The 20331-nt window shown below is 46.9% G+C and overlaps 1 protein-coding gene and 1 long non-coding RNA gene across 10 annotated transcripts in view; one reads left to right on the top strand and one right to left on the bottom strand.

The window, feature by feature from the left end:
- LOC127913994 (uncharacterized) overlaps nt 1–20331 on the top strand; it is a 423857-nt gene that overhangs the window by 184018 nt on the left and 219508 nt on the right. The window lies entirely within an intron of this gene.
- The window catches only part of LOC118363423 (fibroblast growth factor 13-like), a 215097-nt gene that overhangs the window by 110924 nt on the left and 83842 nt on the right, over nt 1–20331 (bottom strand). The gene's annotated exons all lie outside the window — the stretch shown is intronic.

A 20331-nucleotide genomic window follows, 5' to 3' on the forward strand; every position in this document is an offset into this window, starting at 1 on the left:
GGTCAGAAACAGACTCCATGAGGGTGGTATGAGGGCCCGACGTCCACAGGTGGGGTTTGTGCTTACAGCCCAACACCGTGCAGGACGTTTGGTATTTGCCAGAGAACACCAAGATTGGCAAATTCGCCACGGGTGCCCTGTGCTCTTCACAGATGAAAGCAGGTTCACATTGAGCACGTGACAGACGTGACAGAGTCTGGAGACGCCGTGGAGAACGTTCTGCTGCCTGCAACATCCTCCAGCATGACCGGTTTGGCGGTGGGTCAGTCATGGTGTGGGGTGGCATTTCTTTGGGGGGCCGCACTGCCCTCCATGTGCTCGCCAGAGGTAGCCTGACTGCCATTAGGTTCCGAGATGAGATCCTCAGACCCCTTGTGAGACCATATGCTGGTGCGGTTGGGTTCCTCCTAATGCAAGACAATGCTAGACCTCATGTGGCTGGAGTTTGTCAGCAGTTCCTGCAAGAGGAAGGCATTGATGCTATGGACTGGCCCGCCCGTTTCCCAGACCTGAATCCAATTGAGCACATCTGGGACATCATGTCTCGCTCCATCCACCAACGCCACGTTGCACCACAGACTGTCCAGGAGTTGGTGGATGCTTTAGTCCAGGTCTGGGAGGAAATCCCTCAGGAGACCATCCACCACCTCATCAGGAGCATGCCCAGGCGTTGGAGGGAGGTCATACAGGCACGTGGAGGCCACACACACTACTGAGCCTAATTTTGACTTGTTTTAAGGACATTACATCAAAGTTGGATCAGCCTGTAGTGCCGTTTTCCACTTTAATTTCCAAATCCAGACCTCCATGGGTTGATCAATTTGATTTCCATTGATCATTTTTGTGTGATTTTGTTGTCAGCACATTCAACTATGTAATGAAAAAAATATTCATTAAGAATATTTAATTCATTCGGATGTAGGATGTGTTATTTTAGTGTTCCCTTTATTTTTTTGAGCAGTGTATATTACAAAAGGACTGTTACTGTCTCTGCAATTTTTTCACGCAGACTAATAACAAAATCTATTTTCTTCCTGAGAACAAAATGGTGTAGTGGACGAAAAGTTGGGAGTGCCTTCTCTCCGCTGTCCTTGATGTGCTGTTTGCAGTGGTGGCTGGTCTTCAGCATGTCCCGTCCTATCCTGTCCTATCCTATCCTGTCCCGTCCTGTCCTATCCTGTCCCGTCCTGTCCTGTCCTGTCCTATCCCGTCCCGTCCTGTCCTATCCTGTCCCGTCCTGTCCCGTCCCGTCCTGTCCCGTCCCGTCCTGTCCCGTCCTGTCCCGTCCCGTCCCGTCCTATCCTGTCCCGTCCTATCCTGTCCCATTCAGTCCTGTCCCATCCTATCACCGGGCATCAGTATACTTACTGATCTCTGGGCCCACGGATGGCCCATTTCACGGCCATCTCCATAAGTTAAGAGGTTAATGCGGAGCTGTAAAGCCCTGCCCTGCTGCTTGGCAATACCTCAGCCCCCTGTCCAACCACAGGGGCTTTTATCATCCGCAGGGGTCTGATAGGCCTCAACAGCCCACCCCTCTCCCTCAACTCAATCACCTCTCCTCCACCCTTCACCACCACTGATCTGACAGGACAATAAATGGAAAGTCTAACCAGTGTCTTTATGAATTAGTAACAATGAGGAGAGGGAGTAAATAAGGGAAATTGCACGATTAAGGAAATATGAAATTATATTCCTTTCAGAGACAGGAAGGGATGTACAGTAGAGCCTATGTCCAATGATCTCACACGATTACTACATAGTCACTCCTAGACACCATCTCAGTCCCTAATTTAGCAATTCACTCTTCAAATCACTGGTCATTTCCTCCTGCTCCTCCCTGTCTGCACTAACCCACTCATCAGGGTGTTTTTGGCAGAAACTCAATGCAGGCAAATGTCCAGTCCACCGCAGCCCTGAGCCAAGCAGATCACGTCCCCAGATGGGACATCAAAGTCTGACACTTTGACTCTTTAATAAAGTTAGTTTACTGCCCTGATACCTCATTAAGAACAGAGCAAAGAGAGGGAGGAGAGAGGCGAAAGAGGAGAATGAGTGAAGATGAGCAAATGGTAAATATGTACGAGGTGGAAGTGAACACTAACAGACGGGAGCTACACCGACAGCTTTCAACAGTGAAAGCAAGAGAGAGCCCGAGGGAAAAAGAAGGAGATAGAGGGAAAGAGTGAGAGGGAGCGAGAGAGAGAGAGCAGGCTAAAATAATGGCCTTTTTCACAGAAGCCAACTAAAGGATATCAAAAAAAGATAACCCCGTCGCTTTTTAATATACAGTCAACAAACACACGTAGACAGTACTGTGCAGCCGTCTTGATCGACCTGGCCAATGCTTTCGACTCTGTCAATCATCGCATTCTTATTGGCAGACTCAATAGCCTTGGCTTCTCAAATGACTGCCTCGCCAGGTTCACCAACTACTTCTCAGACAGAGTTCAGTGTGTCAAATTGGAGGGCCTGTTGTCCGGAACTCTGGCAGTCTCTATGGGGGTGCCACAGGGTTCAATTCTCGGGCCGACTCTTTTCTCTGTATATATCAATGATGTCGCTCTTGCTGCTGGTGATTCTCTAATCCATCTCTACGCAGACGACACCATTCTGTATACCTCTGGCCCTTCTTTGGACACTGTGCTAACAAACCTCCAAACAAGATTCAATACCATACAACTCTCCTTTCGTGGTCTCCAACTGCTTTTAAATGATAGTAAAACTAAGTGCACCCTCCCGCCTGACTAGCATCACTACTCTGCACAGTTCTGCCCTAGAATATGTGGACAACTACAAATACCTAGGTATCTGGTTAGACTGTAAACTCTCCTTCCAGACTCACACTAAGCATCTCCAATCCAAAATTACATCTAGAATTGGCTTCCTATTTCGCAACAAAGCCTACTTCACTCATGCTGCCAAACATACTCGTACAACTGACTATCCTACCCATCCTTGACTTCAGCGATGTTATTTAAAAAATAGCCCCCAACACTCTACTCAGCAAATTGGATGCAGTCTATCACAGTGCCATCCGTTTTATCACCAAAGCCCCATATACTACCCACCACTGCGACCTGTAACGCTCTCATTGGCTTGTCCTCGCTACATATTCGTCGCCAAACCCACTGGCTCCAGGTTATCTATAAGTCTTTGCTAGGTAAAGCCCCGCCTTATCTCAGCTCACTGGTCACCATAGCAACACCCACCCGTAGCATGCGCTCCAGCAGGTATATTTCACTGGTCATCACCAAAGCCAACACCTTTTTTTTCTGCCTTTCCAGCAGTTCTCTGCTGCCAATGACTGGAACTGATTGCAAAAATCTCTGAAGCTGGAGACTTATATCTCCCTCTCTAACTTTAAGCATCAGCTGTCAGAGCAGCTTCCCAATCACTGTACCTGTACACAGCCAGTCTGTAAATAGCCCACCCAACTACCTCATCCCCATATTATTACTTACCCTCTTGCTCTTTTACACCCCAGTATCTCTACGTGCACATCATCATCTGCACATCTATCACTCCAGGTTTAAAGCTAAATTGTAATTATTTTTTATTATTTATTTATTGCCTTTACCTCCCTACTCTTCTACATTTGCACAAACTGTACATAGATTTTTCTATTTTTCTTTTCCTTTGTGTTATTGACTGTACGTTTGTTTGTGTGTAACTCTGTGTTGTTTTTGGTCCCACTGCTTTGCTTTATCTTGGCCAGGTCGCCGTTGTAAATCAGAACTTGTTCTCAACTGGCCTACCTGGTTAAATAAAGGTGAAATAAAATCAATAAATCTAAATAGAAACACGTTGAAAAGTTCCTCCATCTGTCTGCTAACCAACCTAAGAGTCCCAACAAGGTTACACAAAGGGACCAAAACAAAAACCTCTAGAAAGATGGGAATTAGGAGCAGTGGTGTAAAGTACTTAAGTCAAAAATACTTTAAAGTACTACTTAAGTCATTTTTTTTGTGGTATGTGTACTGTACTTTACTGTTTATATTTTTTCAGCTTGGACTTTTGCTTCACTACATTCATATATAAAATATTGTACTTTTTACTCCATACATTTTCCCTGATACCCAAAAGTACTTCTTACATCTTGACCGGAAAATGGTCCAATTCAGGAACTTATCAAGAGAACATCCCTGGTCATCCCTATTGACTCTGATCTGGCGGACTCAATAAACACAAATGTTGTGTTGGAGTGTTGGACTGTGCCCCGGCTATCCATACATTTTAAAAGAAAAACAAAATGGTGCCGCATAGTTTGCTTAATATAAGGAATTTGAAATGATTTATACTTTTACCAAATACTTTTCAACTTGAACTCAAGTAGTATTTTACTGGGTGACTGTCAGTTTTACTTGAGTCGTTTTCTATTAAGGTATCCTTACTTTTACTCAAGTATGACAATTGGGTATTTTTTTCCCACCACTGATTAGGAGCAGTAAGACGACACCCGGACACCCACACTATATCATTCATCAGCATTGTGTGTGTGTGTGTGTGTGTGTGTGTGTGTGTGTGTGTGTGTGTGTGTGTGTGTGTGTGTGTGTGTGTGTGTGTGTGTGTGTGTGTGTGTGTGTGTGTGTGTGTGTGTGTGTGTGTGTGTGTGTGTGTGTGTGTGTGTGTGTGTGTGTGTGTGTGTGTGTGTGTGTGTGTGTGTGTGTGTGTACTTTAGTGGTAGTGCATTTGGGGTGAGGTTTCGCCGACCAAACAAAATGTACATAATGTTGCTGTTTGTTGTGTCAATATGGGCCAAATGTCCAACATCATTCAAACGGGAAGGAGTACCCTGGAAAAGTTCCCAAAGATGAAAGTGTGATGAAAGTGCAAAATGTGGCACAGATGTAGCTCTATGTACCCTGAAAATATTTTGATTGGGAGCCACCCCAGATTTGGCCCCTGGGGGACATTTAATCTGTGGAGATGGGAGAACCAGACGGAAGCCACTCCTCAGTAAAAAGCACATGACAGCACGCTTGGAGTTTGCCAAAAGGCACCTAAAGACTCTCTCTCAGGCCATGAGAAACAAGATTATCTGGTCTGATGAAACCAAGATTGAACTCTTTGGCCAAGTGTCACGTCTGGAGGAAACCTGGCACCATCCTTATGGTGAAGCATAGTGGTGGCAGCATCATGCTGTGGGGATATTTTTCAGTGGCAGGGACTGGGAGACGAGTCAGGATCGAGGGAAAGATGAATGGAGCAAAGTACAGAGAGATCCTTGATGAAAACCTGTTCCAGAGCGCTCAGGACCACAGACTGGGGCGAAGGCTCACCTTCCAACAGGACAACAACTCTAAGCACACAGCCTAGACACCACAGGAGTGGCTTTGGGACAAGTCTCTGAATGTCCTTGAGTGGCCCAGCCAAAGCCTGGACTTGAACCCGATTGAACATCTCTGGAGAGAGCTGACAATAGCTGTGCAGCAATGTTCCTCATCCAACCTGACAAAGATTGGGAGGATCTACAAAGAAGAATGGGAGAAACTCCCAAAATAGAGGTTTGCCAAGCTTTTAGTGTCATACCCAAGAAGACTCGATGCTGCATTTGCTTCAAGTAAAGAGTACTGAGTAAAGGGTCTGAATACTCATGGAAATGTTATATTTCAGTTTTTGTTTTAAATATAAATTAGCAAAAATGTATAAAAAAACAGTTTTGGCATTGTCAGGCATCTGTCGTTCTGCCCCTGAACAGGCAGTTAACCCACTGTTCCTAGGCCATCATTGAAAATAAGAATTTGTTCTTAACTGACTTGCCTAGTTAAATAAAGGTAAAATAAAAAAATAAAAAATAAAAAAAGGGGTATTGTGTGTAGATTGATGAGGGGGAAAAAATATTTAATACATTTTTGAGTAAGGCTGTAATGTAACAAAATGTGGAAAGGGTCAAGGGGTCTGAATACTTTCCGAATGCTCTGTATATGGAGGCACTACAGCTTTGGCTAATGGGGGCTGTGGCAATCATCTTACAAAATGCCTTTGACCCCAATTTGGCTAGATGTTATAGTTTAGAGACATTTTTTTGTAACATGCCTGCCATTGGTTGATATACAGCATACACTTGAATACAGGGTGTCAGGTCACATCCAAGGTCATGAGAACCTTTTGCTTAGTAGCCACTAGTAAATTAGCTGGTTAGTTCCAGGGATTTTGATGCTATACTCACTCTCTTTTGGAGGGTTATATTATATATGTTGCTGTGTTTGGCTCAACTGACCCTTTAATAATTATTTTTAATTAACATTTTGGAGGCCATTTAGGGTGCAGGAAGTACACCTTAACCTTGCCTCAGATTAGATTACAGGCACAGTTCTGACTGAGGCACAGCTTGAAATAATTATCCACAGAGAGAATTTTCAATTCAATGGCTAAGATATTTTCCCACGGTACAGCTGTCTGAATTTTCTCCTGATAATGGGCTGAGGGTGGTTTTAAGTCGCAGGCAAAGCTACCTCATCACTATAGCATTCTAACTTACCTCCGCTACACTCCCAGCTCCATCTTCTCAGGGTACATACTCTGTGCCAAATTTGATGCTTTTATCACAAAAAAAGTTTCAGATTTTTCAGCTAAGCAGCCAAACTACTCCTCTTTCCTTTCTCTCTGCATTCCCTCTTTCTCTTCATCTCTTTCTTTCTCTGTACTTCTCTCTCTCTCGCTCTCTCCCCTAATGTGGGTGTTACTCAACAATGGTCATCCTGGGAGAAAGGCCCTGTCCTTCTGAATCAAGTGACATGAACACCCTAATTTTGCGTTCTTCTTCTCTTGCTTCAATTCTCTACATAACAGCTACTTTAATACAAAACCCTAGTGTTACAGTAACATCATGGCACGGGCATACATTACCAATGACACCAAAAACAATTGGGAATTTAGCATTTTTCAAACACCTGAAATGTAGAGCCATAATTATTATGCCTAGTTCTGTGTCAAAAATATGTCAATTTTTCTGAAAAGCTTATCTAAGCATCCTTGATCAATTCTAATTTAAACGAGGGTGTCATTCTGATTGTTGTAAATCAATATCCTGCAACTGTCACATCCTGATCTGTTTCACCTGTCTTTGTGCTTGTCTCCACCCCCCACCAGGTGTCTCCTATCTTCTGCCACGATCCCCTGTGTATTTATACCTGTGTTTTCTGTTTGTCTGTTGCCAGTTCGTCTTGTCAAGTCCTACCAGCATGTTCCCGTGTGCTAAAGTTGGGTTTTCCTAGACGTCCCAGTTCTGACCTTTCTGCCTGTCCTGATCCTGCCTGCAGTCCTGCACCTGCCTAATTCTGATTTGGATCACAACTCTTTTCCTGCCTGGACCTACCGATTAGGCCTGAGCCTTGATAGCACTAAAGTGCCTAGGATATTACATCTAAATTACAACACAGTACATGGGATAATTAATACACAAACATCACAGTACACAAGTATCATGACATTATCAGAAGTATTTTTCAGCATATCTAAGCATACCTCTTGAACCGTCTCTGTCCTCCTGACTGGTGATTCTTTCATTAAAGAAACTATATATGCTTCCCTGCATCTCTGCTAAAATCTGGGTAAAAGATTGAACGGAATGTGAGTCTTATTCAATACATTGCTTGCTTTTCTGAAGTCCAGCAACCTTGCCAGCAGGCATGCCAGCTAAGATAGTTAGACAAGCTACTCGAACTTGATTGGCTAATAGCTAGAAACACAAGCATTTCGCTGCACCTGCGACATCTGCAAATCGGTGTACTTTAATTAGATTTTTGAGAGATTGGGAACCTAAAGCCAACTTGATATAATTGGTAGGTGGCGAGCACTACAGAGAAACAACAAAACATGTTTGGTCTATTTATTCATCAAATAGGAATCAATAGGCTACGTAGGTTAATCAAATGTATTGACAAACATACCTCCTGCAAGTCCTGTCCATCACTGGCACCTCAAATCAAATCAAAAGCTGCATGTGTCACTCTATACTCTCTCTCCTCCTCCGTCCTGCCCAAGGGCATCTCCACTCCATTGTGCATCTTGGAAGGGGAGAAAAGGGGGAGGGGGAGGTACTCTTCACCTGGCCCAGTATAATACCACTGACAGATCTTTTTATAAGTAATTATGGTAAAAAATGTGGGTTAAAAATTACATTTAGTAAATTATTTAACATCGGGGAAAAAAATCTGAGGGGGCATGTCCCCTTGTGCTCCTTATGGGCATGACACCTCTGACTTTGATCTAAAAACATCAGGCGGTGCAGAGAAACATCAGCTAAAAATGTCGTTCCTCTCTGGAATATGACGAATGGACAATCCCTCTGTCATAGCAATCCATATAAATCTCTCCTAGTTACCCGAGGAGAGTGACTTGAGCTCAAATATGTACTCTACTCTACTCTACTCTACTCTACTCTACTCTACTCTACTCTACTCTACTCTACTCTCTGTCTCACACCAAGTCTAATGCATTGTCAATGCTCCCTAAACAGACAGCAGCCTCCTAGGCAGCTGCTCCCCAGTCTCCCCTATCAGTAAGTTTCCCTCCAGCTGTTCAAACGTCTCTCCCATGTATTCACCCACTAGAGGGTTAGAAACACGCTCACGTAAAACACACACACACACACACACACACACACACACACACACACACACACACACACACACACACACACACACACACACACACACACACACATCATTAAGAATGATCAGTCAGGGCCATTCTCCCCAGATTACACAGCAGGTAAGGTCTGCGGGGATACCGTACTAATCCAGGTGGAGTTGATCAGTACAGTTCAGTACTGGGGCCCAGTAGCTGCGGGAGTTGGGCCAGTAACCTAAAGGTTGCTGATTCGATTCCCCAGGGCCGACAAGGTGAAAAATCTGGCGATGTGCCCTTGAGCAAGGCACTTAACCCTAATTGCTCCTGTAAGTCACTCTGGATAAGAGAGTCTGCTAAATGATGAAAATTGAAAAGGAAGCATGTGTGTGTGTTGCACGCCAGGCATCACCGGGCGCTGCTCTGCTCACTCCCACCTGGCAGCAGAATGTATTGTTTCTATTGACTCTCCAGTCCTGCAGACATCTTGGAACCAGGCTGGCAGCACTACTAAGGGCCGCTGGTTGGGGATTGTGTTTAAGGGGAGGTGGGATGGAGGCTGGGGTTGGCTCTCAATGTGAGCCATCAATTCCTGGACTGGACACAGGGCTGAAACAGTCCAGGTCCCAATCAATGCCCTGCAACGCTGTGGAGAGGAAGCAGGTCACCAACAGATACTGATGAGAAAGAATGGGGACTGTATTGACCTTGATGTCTATGTCTGTACGTGTTTTTAGACCTACACTTGTGTCATTTTCCTTCACTGGAAAGAGATGATAGCCCCAACATATGTATGTGTGTGTATACTGGCCTCAAAGGATAACAAAATGGCCCCTGCAGGCTGGCAGGGAAAGAACTTGGGACACTCTCCTTCAGAGAGCAAGCCCAGTGCTCCATGTAGACGTTGTGCTAAGGCAATGATCTTACCCTTCCACCATCCTAGCCTTAACCAATAGCAGGAAAGCACGGAACTGACCTCAGATCAGCCTAGCCTCATGAGAGTGAGAGATGACATCATCACCTCACCATTCCATCCTCATCAGTGTAACATCCACCCAATGCCTTCAGCCCTACTCTGACACACACAGATACACAGAGAGGGAAAACACACACACTGAGAGAAAAGACCACAAATAAGGAGAGAGAGCAGGTCAAGGACAATTATGGCCACCGTAGTTTCTCTATCACATCTCAGAGATATCAAAACCCTTCCCTGAACAAACAGGGCCAAGCACGAGGCATTACAGAAACAAAGAGCCTCCTTGAAACAACAACAACCCTAGCTTCTCAATCCTGCCTTTACAGCGACGCCCTTCTCTCTCTCTTTCTTGTATGTCACGGCCACATTTCCAGGGGCCACTCGCATCACACACACACACACACACACACACACACACACACACACACACACACACACACACACACACACACACACACACACACACACACACACACACGTGCTGCGTGTTTAATGTGCTTACATAAAGGAGGAGCAAAGCAGGGCATGGCGAGCTGCAGCGTGCGCAGGCGGCCTAGGAGGACTGGGGAGTCCATCTGCCCATGGGGCCTCGGGGCATCTGGAGACGTGTGTGTGTGTGTGTTTATGGCTGAGAGTGTTTTTTTTGTGTGACTGTCAGTGTGTGTGTCTCTCACAACGCAGTCCCTCCTGCCTGTTTAGCTCTCCATAACAGCACTCAGGGTCTCTGATGTGTCCTTTGTGCAGGGGCTTTGGGAAGAGAAAGGCCCCGTGGAGAGACCATGGCTCAGCGTGTGAGCTGTGAACTGGCCTGAGGAGGAGAGAAGAGCTGGGGCTCATATGTCTCTATTCAAGACTGCTCCAATTCAGACACCATGGTACACTGATACACCATGACACACAGACCCAACATACTAACACAGCTGACTATTGCCACTGCTGTTGCAATGCTTCAAAGAGGAGAGAGGGCTTCTTGTTTGATTCCCACTGAACTGTAATCTCAGCTCTAACTGCGAGCCGTATAACCCTTTACCTGCAGTGAGGAGAAAGGGACAAGTGGACAGTGTGTAAGGCATGTTGACAGGCCAGCTGGTGGAGCCATTGGCCATAATGATACACAGAGCTGCAGCTAGAGGGCAGACTCTCCCATCCTCCTCTCCTCTCCTCTCCTCTCCTCTCCTCTCCTCTCCTCTCCAAAAGACTTTAGCTATCTGAGCGTGATATTAGTAAGAAACCAGGCCATCCATGCTCTCTGTGGAGTGAATGGTGTCAGGGGAACAGGCCATCCATGCTCTCTGTGGACTGAATGGTGTCAGGATCAGGCCATCCATGCTCTCAGTGGATTGAATGGTGTCAGGATCAGGCCATCCATGCTCTCTGTGGATTTAATGGTGTCAGGGGAACAGGCCAGCCATGCTCCTTCTCTGTGGGTTGTATAGTGTCAGGAGAACAGGCCAGCCATGCTCCTTCTCTGTGGGTTGTATAGTGTCAGGAGAACAGGCCAGCCATGCTCCTTCTCCGTGGGTTGTATAGTGTCAGGAGAACAGGCCAGCCATGCTCCTTCTCCGTGGGTTGTATAGTGTCAGGAGAACAGGCCAGCCATGCTCCTTCTCTGTGGGTTGTATAGTGTCAGGAGAACAGGCCAGCCATATTCCTTCTCTGTGGGTTGTATATTGTCAGGAGAACAGGCCTGCCATGCTCCTTCTCCGTGGGTTGTATAGTGTCAGGAGAACAGGCCAGCCATGCTCCTTCTCTGTGGGTTGTATAGTGTCAGGAGAACAGGCCAGCCATGCTCCTTCTCCGTGGGTTGTATAGTGTCAGGAGAACAGGCCAGCCATGCTCCTTCTCTGTGGGTTGTATAGTGTCAGGAGAACAGGCCAGCCATGCTCCTTCTCTGTGGGTTGTATAGTGTCAGGAGAACAGGCCAGCCATGCTCCTTCTCTGTGGGTTGTATATTGTCAGGAGAACAGGCCAGCCATGCTCCTTCTCTGTGGGTTGTATAGTGTCAGGAGAACAGGCCAGCCATGCTCCTTCTCTGTGGGTTGTATAGTGTCAGGAGAACTGGCCAGCCATGCTCCTTCTCTGTGGGTTGTATAGTGTCAGGAGAACAGGTCAGCCATGCTCCTTCTCTGTGGGTTGTTTAGTGTCAGGAGAACAGGCCAGCCATACTCCTTCTCTGTGGGTTGTATAGTGTCAGGAGAACAGGCCAGCCATGCTCCTTTTCTGTGGGTTGTATAGTGTCAGGAGAACAGGCCAGCCATACTCCTCTCTGTGGGTTGTATAGTGTCAGGGTCTTCTGGTATAACCTGACTGCCAACCAACGGACTGCGGCTGCTGGCATAGTGTTTCCACAGGCATAGTGTATGTGTTTGTGTGTGTGCATGCATCCGTGCGTGTTTATGTTGGTGGTCATGTGTGTGTCCATCTCAGTCCAGCCCAGCTTATCCCCAGCTTCCCTACCAGACAGACTCCTCTGATCTCAACTGGGGGCACCTTGTCCACCTCAACAATGATGTACAGCAGCACGTCATGTTCAAATGGGCCCCAAACCTTAAAAACACTGTCTTTCCTTCCCATTCCTGTGTTTAGTAATGGGTTTGATAGCAGCTTTTGATTAGCTGTCTGAGTGGCATTAATCTGGGACAGCAGGCAAATAAATGAAACATTAAGAACAGTGTTGTACAAGACCCTGGAACAAACACTGTCACACAACAGTGTTGTACAAGACCCTGGAACAAACACTGTCACACAACAGTGTTGTACAAGACCCTGGAACAAACACTGTCACACAACAGTGTTGTACAAGACCCTGGAACAAACACTGTCACACAACAGTGTTGTACAAGACCCTGGAACAAACACTGTCACACAACAGTGTTGTACAAGACCCTGGAACAAACACTGTCAGACAACAGTGTTGTACAAGACCCTGGAACAAACACTGTCACACAACAGTGTTGTACAAGACCCTGGAACAAACACTGTCACACAACAGTGTTGTACAAGACCCTGGAACAAACACTGTCACACAACAGTGTTGTACAAGACCCTGGAACAAACACTGTCACACAACAGTGTTGTACAAGACCCTGGAACAAACACTGTCACACAACAGTGTTGTACAAGACCCTGGAACAAACACTGTCACACAACAGTGTTGTACAAGACCCTGGAACAAACACTGTCACACAACAGTGTTGTACAAGACCCTGGAACAAACACTGTCAGACAACAGTGTTGTACAAGACCCTGGAACAAACACTGTCACACAACAGTGTTGTACAAGACCCTGGAACAAACACTGTCACACAACAGTGTTGTACAAGACCCTGGAACAAACACTGTCACACAACAGTGTTGTACAAGACCCTGGAACAAACACTGTCACATAAAGAAACAGCAGAGTTGTGACTTTTACAATAAAGACAGAAATGCTCATTAATACTGTAGCTAGTAGAGTGTAGAAGTATACCATGTGACAATTGCAAGAACAACTCTGGGCCCTAGAAATAGACTATAGCTAGGGCCTGAAGGAAACTCTCCCTGCTAAATAGAGCCGACAAAATAAGAAATGCAACCGATATTCCTAAACGTCTGACAGAATGAAATTACCCCTATTTGTCATGTCACCTCTAAAAATGGTTTAGAAAAGGAAAGCCATCTATAGTAATAATTGAGCTAGTCGGTATTCTTCAACGCAACCTCATTCAGTCAGGGAAGGGACAAGTGTTAATAGGAGCTAAGTCAAAGCAGCGGGTTTAGTTCTCAACTGGAGCGCATACATTTAGTTAGTCGGTGATGATGTCGTCAGCAGCCTCACAGCCCAGGGCTGCCCGGAAACAAACAATAGCAATTAGGAACGGATTTCCTTTTAGCAACACACCAAAATGAACCATTATAGGATTACTGGTCTTGAAGAAACGTTCATGGCTGCATTTTAAAAAAAGACGGCTTTTCTGGAATTTTGTTCTTGTTGCTACATACTGAGAGATAAACCATACTGTGCTGATCCAATCAAATCAGATGTTACTGGTCACATACACATGGTTAGCTAATGTTAATGCGAGTGCAGCGAAATGCTTGACGATAAGAAGAGAAGGGGCACTAAATCAAATCAAAGTTTATTTGTCACGTGCGCCGAATACAACAGGTGTAGTAGACCTTACAGTGAAATGCTTACTTACAGGCTCTAACCAACAGTGCATAAAAGGAGTTAGGTGAACAATAGGTAGGTAAAGAAATTAAACAACAGTAAAAAGACAGGCTATATACAGTAGCGAGGCTATATACAGTAGCGAGTCTACATACAGTAGCGAGGCTACATACAGTAGCGAGGCTATATACAGTAGCGAGTCTACATACAGTAGTGAGGCTACATACAGTAGCGAGGCTACATACAGTAGCGAGGCTATATACAGTAGCGAGGCTATATACAGTAGCGAGTCTACATACAGTAGTGAGGCTACATACAGTAGCGAGGCTACATACAGTAGCGAGGCTATATACAGTAGCGAGGCTATATACAGTAGCGAGGCTACATACAGTAGCGAGGCTACATACAGACACAGGTTAGTCAGGCTGATCGAGGTAGTATGTACATGTAGATATGGTTAAAGTGACTATGCATATATGATAAACAGAGAGTAGCAGCAGTGTAAAAAAGAGGGGTTGGGGAGGGGTTGGGGCGGCACACAATGGCTTGGGGGTAAAAACTGTTGAGAAGCCTTTTTGTCCTAGACTTGGCACTCCGGTACCGCTTGCCATGCGGTAGTAGAGAGAACAGTCTGACTGGGGTGGCTGGTGTCTTTGACAATTTTTAGGGCCTTCCTCTGACACTGCCTGGTGTAGAGGTCCTGGATGGCAGGCAGCTTAGCCCCAGTGATGTACTGGGCCGTACGCACTACCCACTGTGGTGCCTTGCGGTCAGAGGCTGAGCAATTGCCGTACCAGGCAGTGATGCAACATCCTCTCGATGTTGCAGCTGTAGAACCTTTTGAGGATCTCAGGACAGGACCCGTGCCAAATCTTTTTAGTTTCCTGAGGGGGAATAGGCTTTGTCGTGCCCTCTTTACGACTGTCTTGGTATGTTTGGACCATTCTAGTTTGTTGTTGATGTGGACACTGAGGATCTTGAAGCTCTCAACCTGCTCCTTTACAGCCCCGTCAATGAGAATGGGGGTGTGCTCGGTCCTGCTTTTCCTGTAGTCCACAATAATCTCCGTAGTCTTGGCTACGTTGAGGGACAGGTTGTTATTTTGGCACCACACGGCCAGGTCTCTGACGTCCTCCCTATAGGCTACCCTCTTATCCCATCACATTATACGTTAAGAGAAGGCACCAGAGACATACATCCAGGGTTGCCCAACTGGTTTTATTTGCCCCCCCAAGTTTTCAGAGAAAAAACACACACAAAAAACTGACCTATAATTTTCATTATTGGACAAAAAAAAGTCTGTAAAGACACCAGGAAATCAGCTCAAAGCGATTTTAATTTGGGGAAATTATTCCAAAGTATTCCCATGCATAGTAGAGAGACGGTACACAAATGTAAGCAAGGTTTGAAATAATTATGTTTTAATCAAATATGACATCTGTTTGGGTTTCCTCCGGTCAATTTGCAGTCTACAAATTATTTTCAATTATGTTCCAGCCGCCTGACCATTCTCTCAAAATCTCTAGGAAAGACCACCACAGTAGGAAAGACCACCACAGTAGGAAAGACCACCACAGTAGGAAAGACCACCACAATAGGAAAGGCCACCACAGTAGGAAAGGCCACCACAGTAGGAAAGACCACCACAGTAGGAAAGGCCACCACAGTAGGAAAGACCACCACAGTAGGAAAGACCACCACAGTAGGAAAGGCCACCACAGTAGGAAAGGCCACCACAGTAGGAAAGACCACCACAGTAGGAAAGGCCACCACAGTAGGAAAGACCACCACAATAGGAAAGGCCACCACAGTAGGAAAGACCACCACAATAGGAAAGGCCACCACAGTAGGAAAGGCCACCACAGTAGGAAAGGCCACCACAGTAGGAAAGACCACCATAATAGGAAAGGCCACCACAGTAGGAAAGACCACCACAGTAGGAAAGGCCACCACAGCCTGTCCTATCACATTATACTGTAGGATACACCACCACAGTCCTATCACATTATACTGTAGGATACACCACCACAGTCATATAGCCTGTCCTATCACATTATACAGTAGGATACACCACCACAGTCAATAAGCCTGTCCTACCACATTATACAGTAGGATACACCACCACAGTCAATAAGCCTGTCCTACCACATTATACAGTAGGATACACCACCACAGTCATATAGCCTGTCCTATCACATTATACAGTAGGATAAACCACCACAGTCAATAAGCCTGTCCTATCACATTATACAGTAGGATACACCACCACAGTCAATAAGCCTGTCCTATCACATTATACAGTAGGATACACCACCACAGTCATATAGCCTGTCCTACCACATTATACAGTAGGATACACCACCACAGTCATATAGCCTGTCCTACCACATTATACAGTAGGATACACCACCACAGTCATATAGCCTGTCCTATCACATTATACAGTAGGATACACCACCACAGTCATATAGCCTGTCCTACCACATTATACAGTAGGATACACCACCACAGTCAATAAGCCTGTCCTATCACATTATACAGTAGGATACACCACCACAGTCATATAGCCTGTCCTACCACATTATACAGTAGGATACACCACCACAGTCAATAAGCCTGTCCTACCACATTATACAGTAGGATACACCACCACAGTCATATAGCCTGTCCTATCACATTATACAGTAGGATACACCACCACAGTCATATAGCCTGTGTCAGTGTGTCAGTGTGTGCAGGTGAGTGTGTCAGTGTGTGCAGGTGAGTGTGTCAGTGTGTCAGTGTGTGCAGTTGAGTGTGTCGGTGTGTCCGTCAGTGTGCGCAGGTGAGTGTGTCAGTGTGTTTATGTGTGACTGTGTAAGTGTGTGTATGTGTGAGTGTGTCAGTGTGTGTATGTGTGATTGTGTGAGTGTGTCAGTGTGTGTATGTGTGATTGTGTGAGTGTGTCAGTGTGTGTATGTGTGATTGTGTCAGTATGTGTCAGTGTGTGCAGTTGAGTGTGTCAGTGTGTGTATGTGTGAGTGTTTCAGTGTGTGTATGTGTGAGCGTGTCAGTGTGTGTCAGTGTGTGTATGTGTGAGTGTGTCAGTGTGTGTATGTGTGAGTCTTTCAGTGTGTGCATGTGTGAGTGTGTCAAGTGTGTGTGTCAGTGTGTGCAGGTGAGTGTGTCAGTGTGTCAGTGTGTCAGTGTGTGTCAGTGTGTGCAGGTGAGTGCGTCAGTGTGTGCAGGTGAGTGCGTCAGTGTGTGTGTGTGTGTGTGGATGTGTGTGTGTGTGTGTGTGTGTGTGTGTGTGTGTGTGTGTGTGTGTGTGTGTGTGTGTGTGTGTGTGTGTGTGTGTGTGTGTGTGTGTGTGTCAATGTGTGTCAGTGTGTGCAGGTGAGTGTGTCAGTTTGTGCATGTGTGAGTGTGTCAGTGTGTGCATGTGTGAGTGTGTCAGTGTGTGCATGTGTGAGTGTGTCCGTGTGTCCGTGTGTCAGTGTGAGTGTGAGTGTGTGAGTGTGTGTGTGTGTCAGTGTGTGTCAGTGTGTGTCAGTGTGTGTCAGTGTGTGCAGGTGAGTGTGTCAGTTTGTCAGTGTGTGTGCCAGTGTGTCAGTGTGTGTGCCAGTGTGTGCAGGTGAGTGTGTGTGTGTGAGTGTGTGTGTGTGTGTGTGTGTGTGTGTGTGTGTGTGTGTGTGTGTGTGTGTGTCAGTGTGTGCAGGTGAGAGTGTCAGTGTGAGTCAGTGTGTGCAGGTGAGTGTGTCAGTGTGTCAGTGTGTCAGCGTGTGCAGGTGAGTGTGTCAGTGTGTCAGTGTGTCAGTGTGTGCAGGTGAGTGTGTCAGTGTGTGTAGGTGAGTGTGTCAGTGTGTGCAGGTGAATGTGTCAGTGTGTCAGTGTGTCAGTGTGTGTGTCAGTGTGTGCAGGTGAGTGTGTCAGTGTGTGCAGGTGAGTGTGTCAGTATGTCAGTGTGTGTGTCAGTGTGTCAGTGTGTGCATGTGAGTGTGTCGGTGTGTCCGTCAGTGTGTGCAGGTGAGTGTGTCAGTGTGTCAGTGTGTGCAGGTGAGTGTGTCAGTGTGTCAGTGTGTGTGTCAGTGTGTGCAGGTGAGTTTGTCAGTGTGTCAGTGTGTGCAGGTGAGTGTGTCAGTATGTCAGTGTGTGTGTCAGTGTGTCAGTGTGTGCATGTGAGTGTGTCAGTGTGTCCGTCAGTGTGTGCAGGTGAGTGTGTCAGTGTGTCAGTGTGTGCAGGTGAGTGTGTCAGTGTGTGCAGGTGAGTGTGTCAGTGTGTGCAGGTGAGTGTGTCAGTGTGTCAGTGTGTGCATGCAAGCGAGTGTGTCAGTGTGTCAGTGTGTGCAGGTGAGTATGTCAGTGTGTCAGTGTGTGTAGGTGAGTGTGTTAGTGTGTCAGTGTGTGCAGGTGAGTGTGTCAGTGTGTGCAGGTGAGTGTGTCAGTGTGTCAGTGTGTGCAGTTGAGTGTGTCGGTGTGTCCGTCAGTGTGCGCAGGTGAGTGTGTCAGTGTGTCAGTGTGTGCAGTTAAGTGTGTCAGTGTGCGCAGGTGAGTGTGTCAGTGTGTCAGTGTGTGCAGGTGAGTGTATCAGTGTCAGTGTGTGCACGTGAGTGTGTCAGTGTGTGCAGGTGAGTGTGTCAGTGTGTGCAGTTGAGTGTGTCAGTGTGTCCGTCAGTGTGTGCAGGTGAGTGTGTCAGTGTGTCAGTGTGTGCAGTTGAGTGTGTCAGTGTGTCCGTCAGTGTGTGCAGGTGAGTGTGTCAGTGTGTCAGTGTGTGCAGTTGAGTGTGTCAGTGTGTCCGTCAGTGTGTGCAGGTGAGTGTGTCAGTGTGTCAGTGTGTGCAGTTGAGTGTGTCAGTGTGTGCAGGTGAGTGTGTTAGTGTGTCCGTCAGTGTGTGCAGGTGAGTGTGTCAGTGTGTGCAGGTGAGTGTGTCAGTGTGTCAGTGTGTGCAGTTGAGTGTGTCAGTGTGCGCAGGTGAGTGTGTCAGTGTGTCAGTGTGTGCAGTTGAGTGTGTCAGTGTGTGCAGGTGAGTGTGTCAGTGTGTGCAGGTGAGTGTATCAGTGTCAGTGTGTCAGTGTGTGCAGGTGAGTGTATCAGTGTGTCAGTGTGTGCAGGTGAGTGTGTCAGTGTGTCAGTGTGTCAGTGTGTGCAGGTGAGTGTCGCAGTGTGTGTAGTTGAGTGTGTCAGTGTGTGCAGGTGAGTGTGTCAGTGTGTCAGTGTATGCAGGTGAGTGTATCAGTGTGTGCAGCTGAGTGTGTCAGTGTGTGCAGCTGAGTGTGTCAGTGTGTGCAGGTGAGTGTGTCAGTGAGTCAGTGTGTGCAGGTGAGTGTGTCAGTGTGTGCAGGTGAGTGTGTCAGTGTGTCAGTGTGTGCAGGTGAGTGTGTCAGTGTGTGCAGGTGAGTGTGTCAGTGTGTGCAGGTGAGTGTGTCAGTGTGTGCAGGTGAGTGTGTCAGTGTGTGCAGGTGAGTGTGTCAGTGTGTCAGTGTGTGCAGGTGAGTGTGTCAGTGTGTGCAGGTGAGTGTGTCAGTGTGTGCAGGTGAGTGTGTCAGTGTGTGCAGGTGAGTGTGTCAGTGTGTGCAGCTGAGTGTGTCAGTGTGTCAGTGTGTGCAGGTGAGTGTGTCAGTGTGTGCAGGTGAGTGTGTCAGTGTGTGCATGTGAGTGGGTCAGTGTGTCACTGTGTCAGTGTGTGCAGGTGAGTGTGTCAGTGTGTCAGTGTGTGCAGGTGAGTGTGTCAGTGTGTGCAGGTGAGTGTGTCAGTGTGTGCAGGTGAGTGTGTCAGTGTGTCAGTGTGTCAGTGTATGCAGGTGAGTGTATCAGTGTGTGCAGCTGAGTGTGTCAGTGTGTGCAGGTGAGTGTGTCAGTGTGTGCAGGTGAGTGTCGCAGTGTGTGCAGGTGAGTGTGTCAGTGTGTGCAGGTGAGTGTGTCAGTGTGTCAGTGTGTCAGTGTATGCAGGTGAGTGTATCAGTGTGTGCAGCTGAGTGTGTCAGTGTGTGCAGCTGAGTGTGTCAGTGTGTCAGTGAGTCAGTGTGTGCAGGTGAGTGTGTCAGTGTGTGCAGGTGAGTGTGTCAGTGTGTGCAGGTGAGTGTGTCAGTGTGTCAGTGTGTGCAGGTGAGTGTGTCAGTGTGTGCAGGTGAGTGTGTCAGTGTGTGCAGCTGAGTGTGTCAGTGTGTCAGTGTGTGCAGGTGAGTGTGTCAGTGTGTGCAGGTGAGTGTGTCAGTGTGTGCATGTGAGTGTGTCAGTGTGTGCAGGTGAGTGTGTCAGTGTGTGCAGGTGAGTGTGTCAGTGTGTGCAGGTGAGTGTGTCAGTGTGTGCAGGTGAGTGTGTCAGTGTGTGCAGGTGAGTGTGTCAGTGTGTGCAGGTGAGTGTGTCAGTGTGTGCAGGTGAGTGTATCAGTGTCAGTGTGTCAGTGTGTGCAGGTGAGTGTGTCAGTGTGTGCAGGTGAGTGTATCAGTGTCAGTGTGTCAGTGTGTGCAGGTGAGTGTGTCAGTGTGTGCAGGTGAGTGTGTCAGTGTGTGCAGGTGAGTGTGTCAGTGGGTCAGTGTGTGCAGTTGAGTGTGTCAGTGTGTCCGTCAGTGTGTGCAGGTGAGTGTGTCAGTGTGTCAGTGTGTGCAGGTGAGTGTGTTAGTGTGTCCGTCAGTGTGTGCAGGTGAG

Source organism: Oncorhynchus keta, chromosome 30 (genome assembly GCF_023373465.1).
Source record: "Oncorhynchus keta strain PuntledgeMale-10-30-2019 chromosome 30, Oket_V2, whole genome shotgun sequence".
Classification (NCBI taxonomy): domain Eukaryota; kingdom Metazoa; phylum Chordata; class Actinopteri; order Salmoniformes; family Salmonidae; genus Oncorhynchus; species Oncorhynchus keta.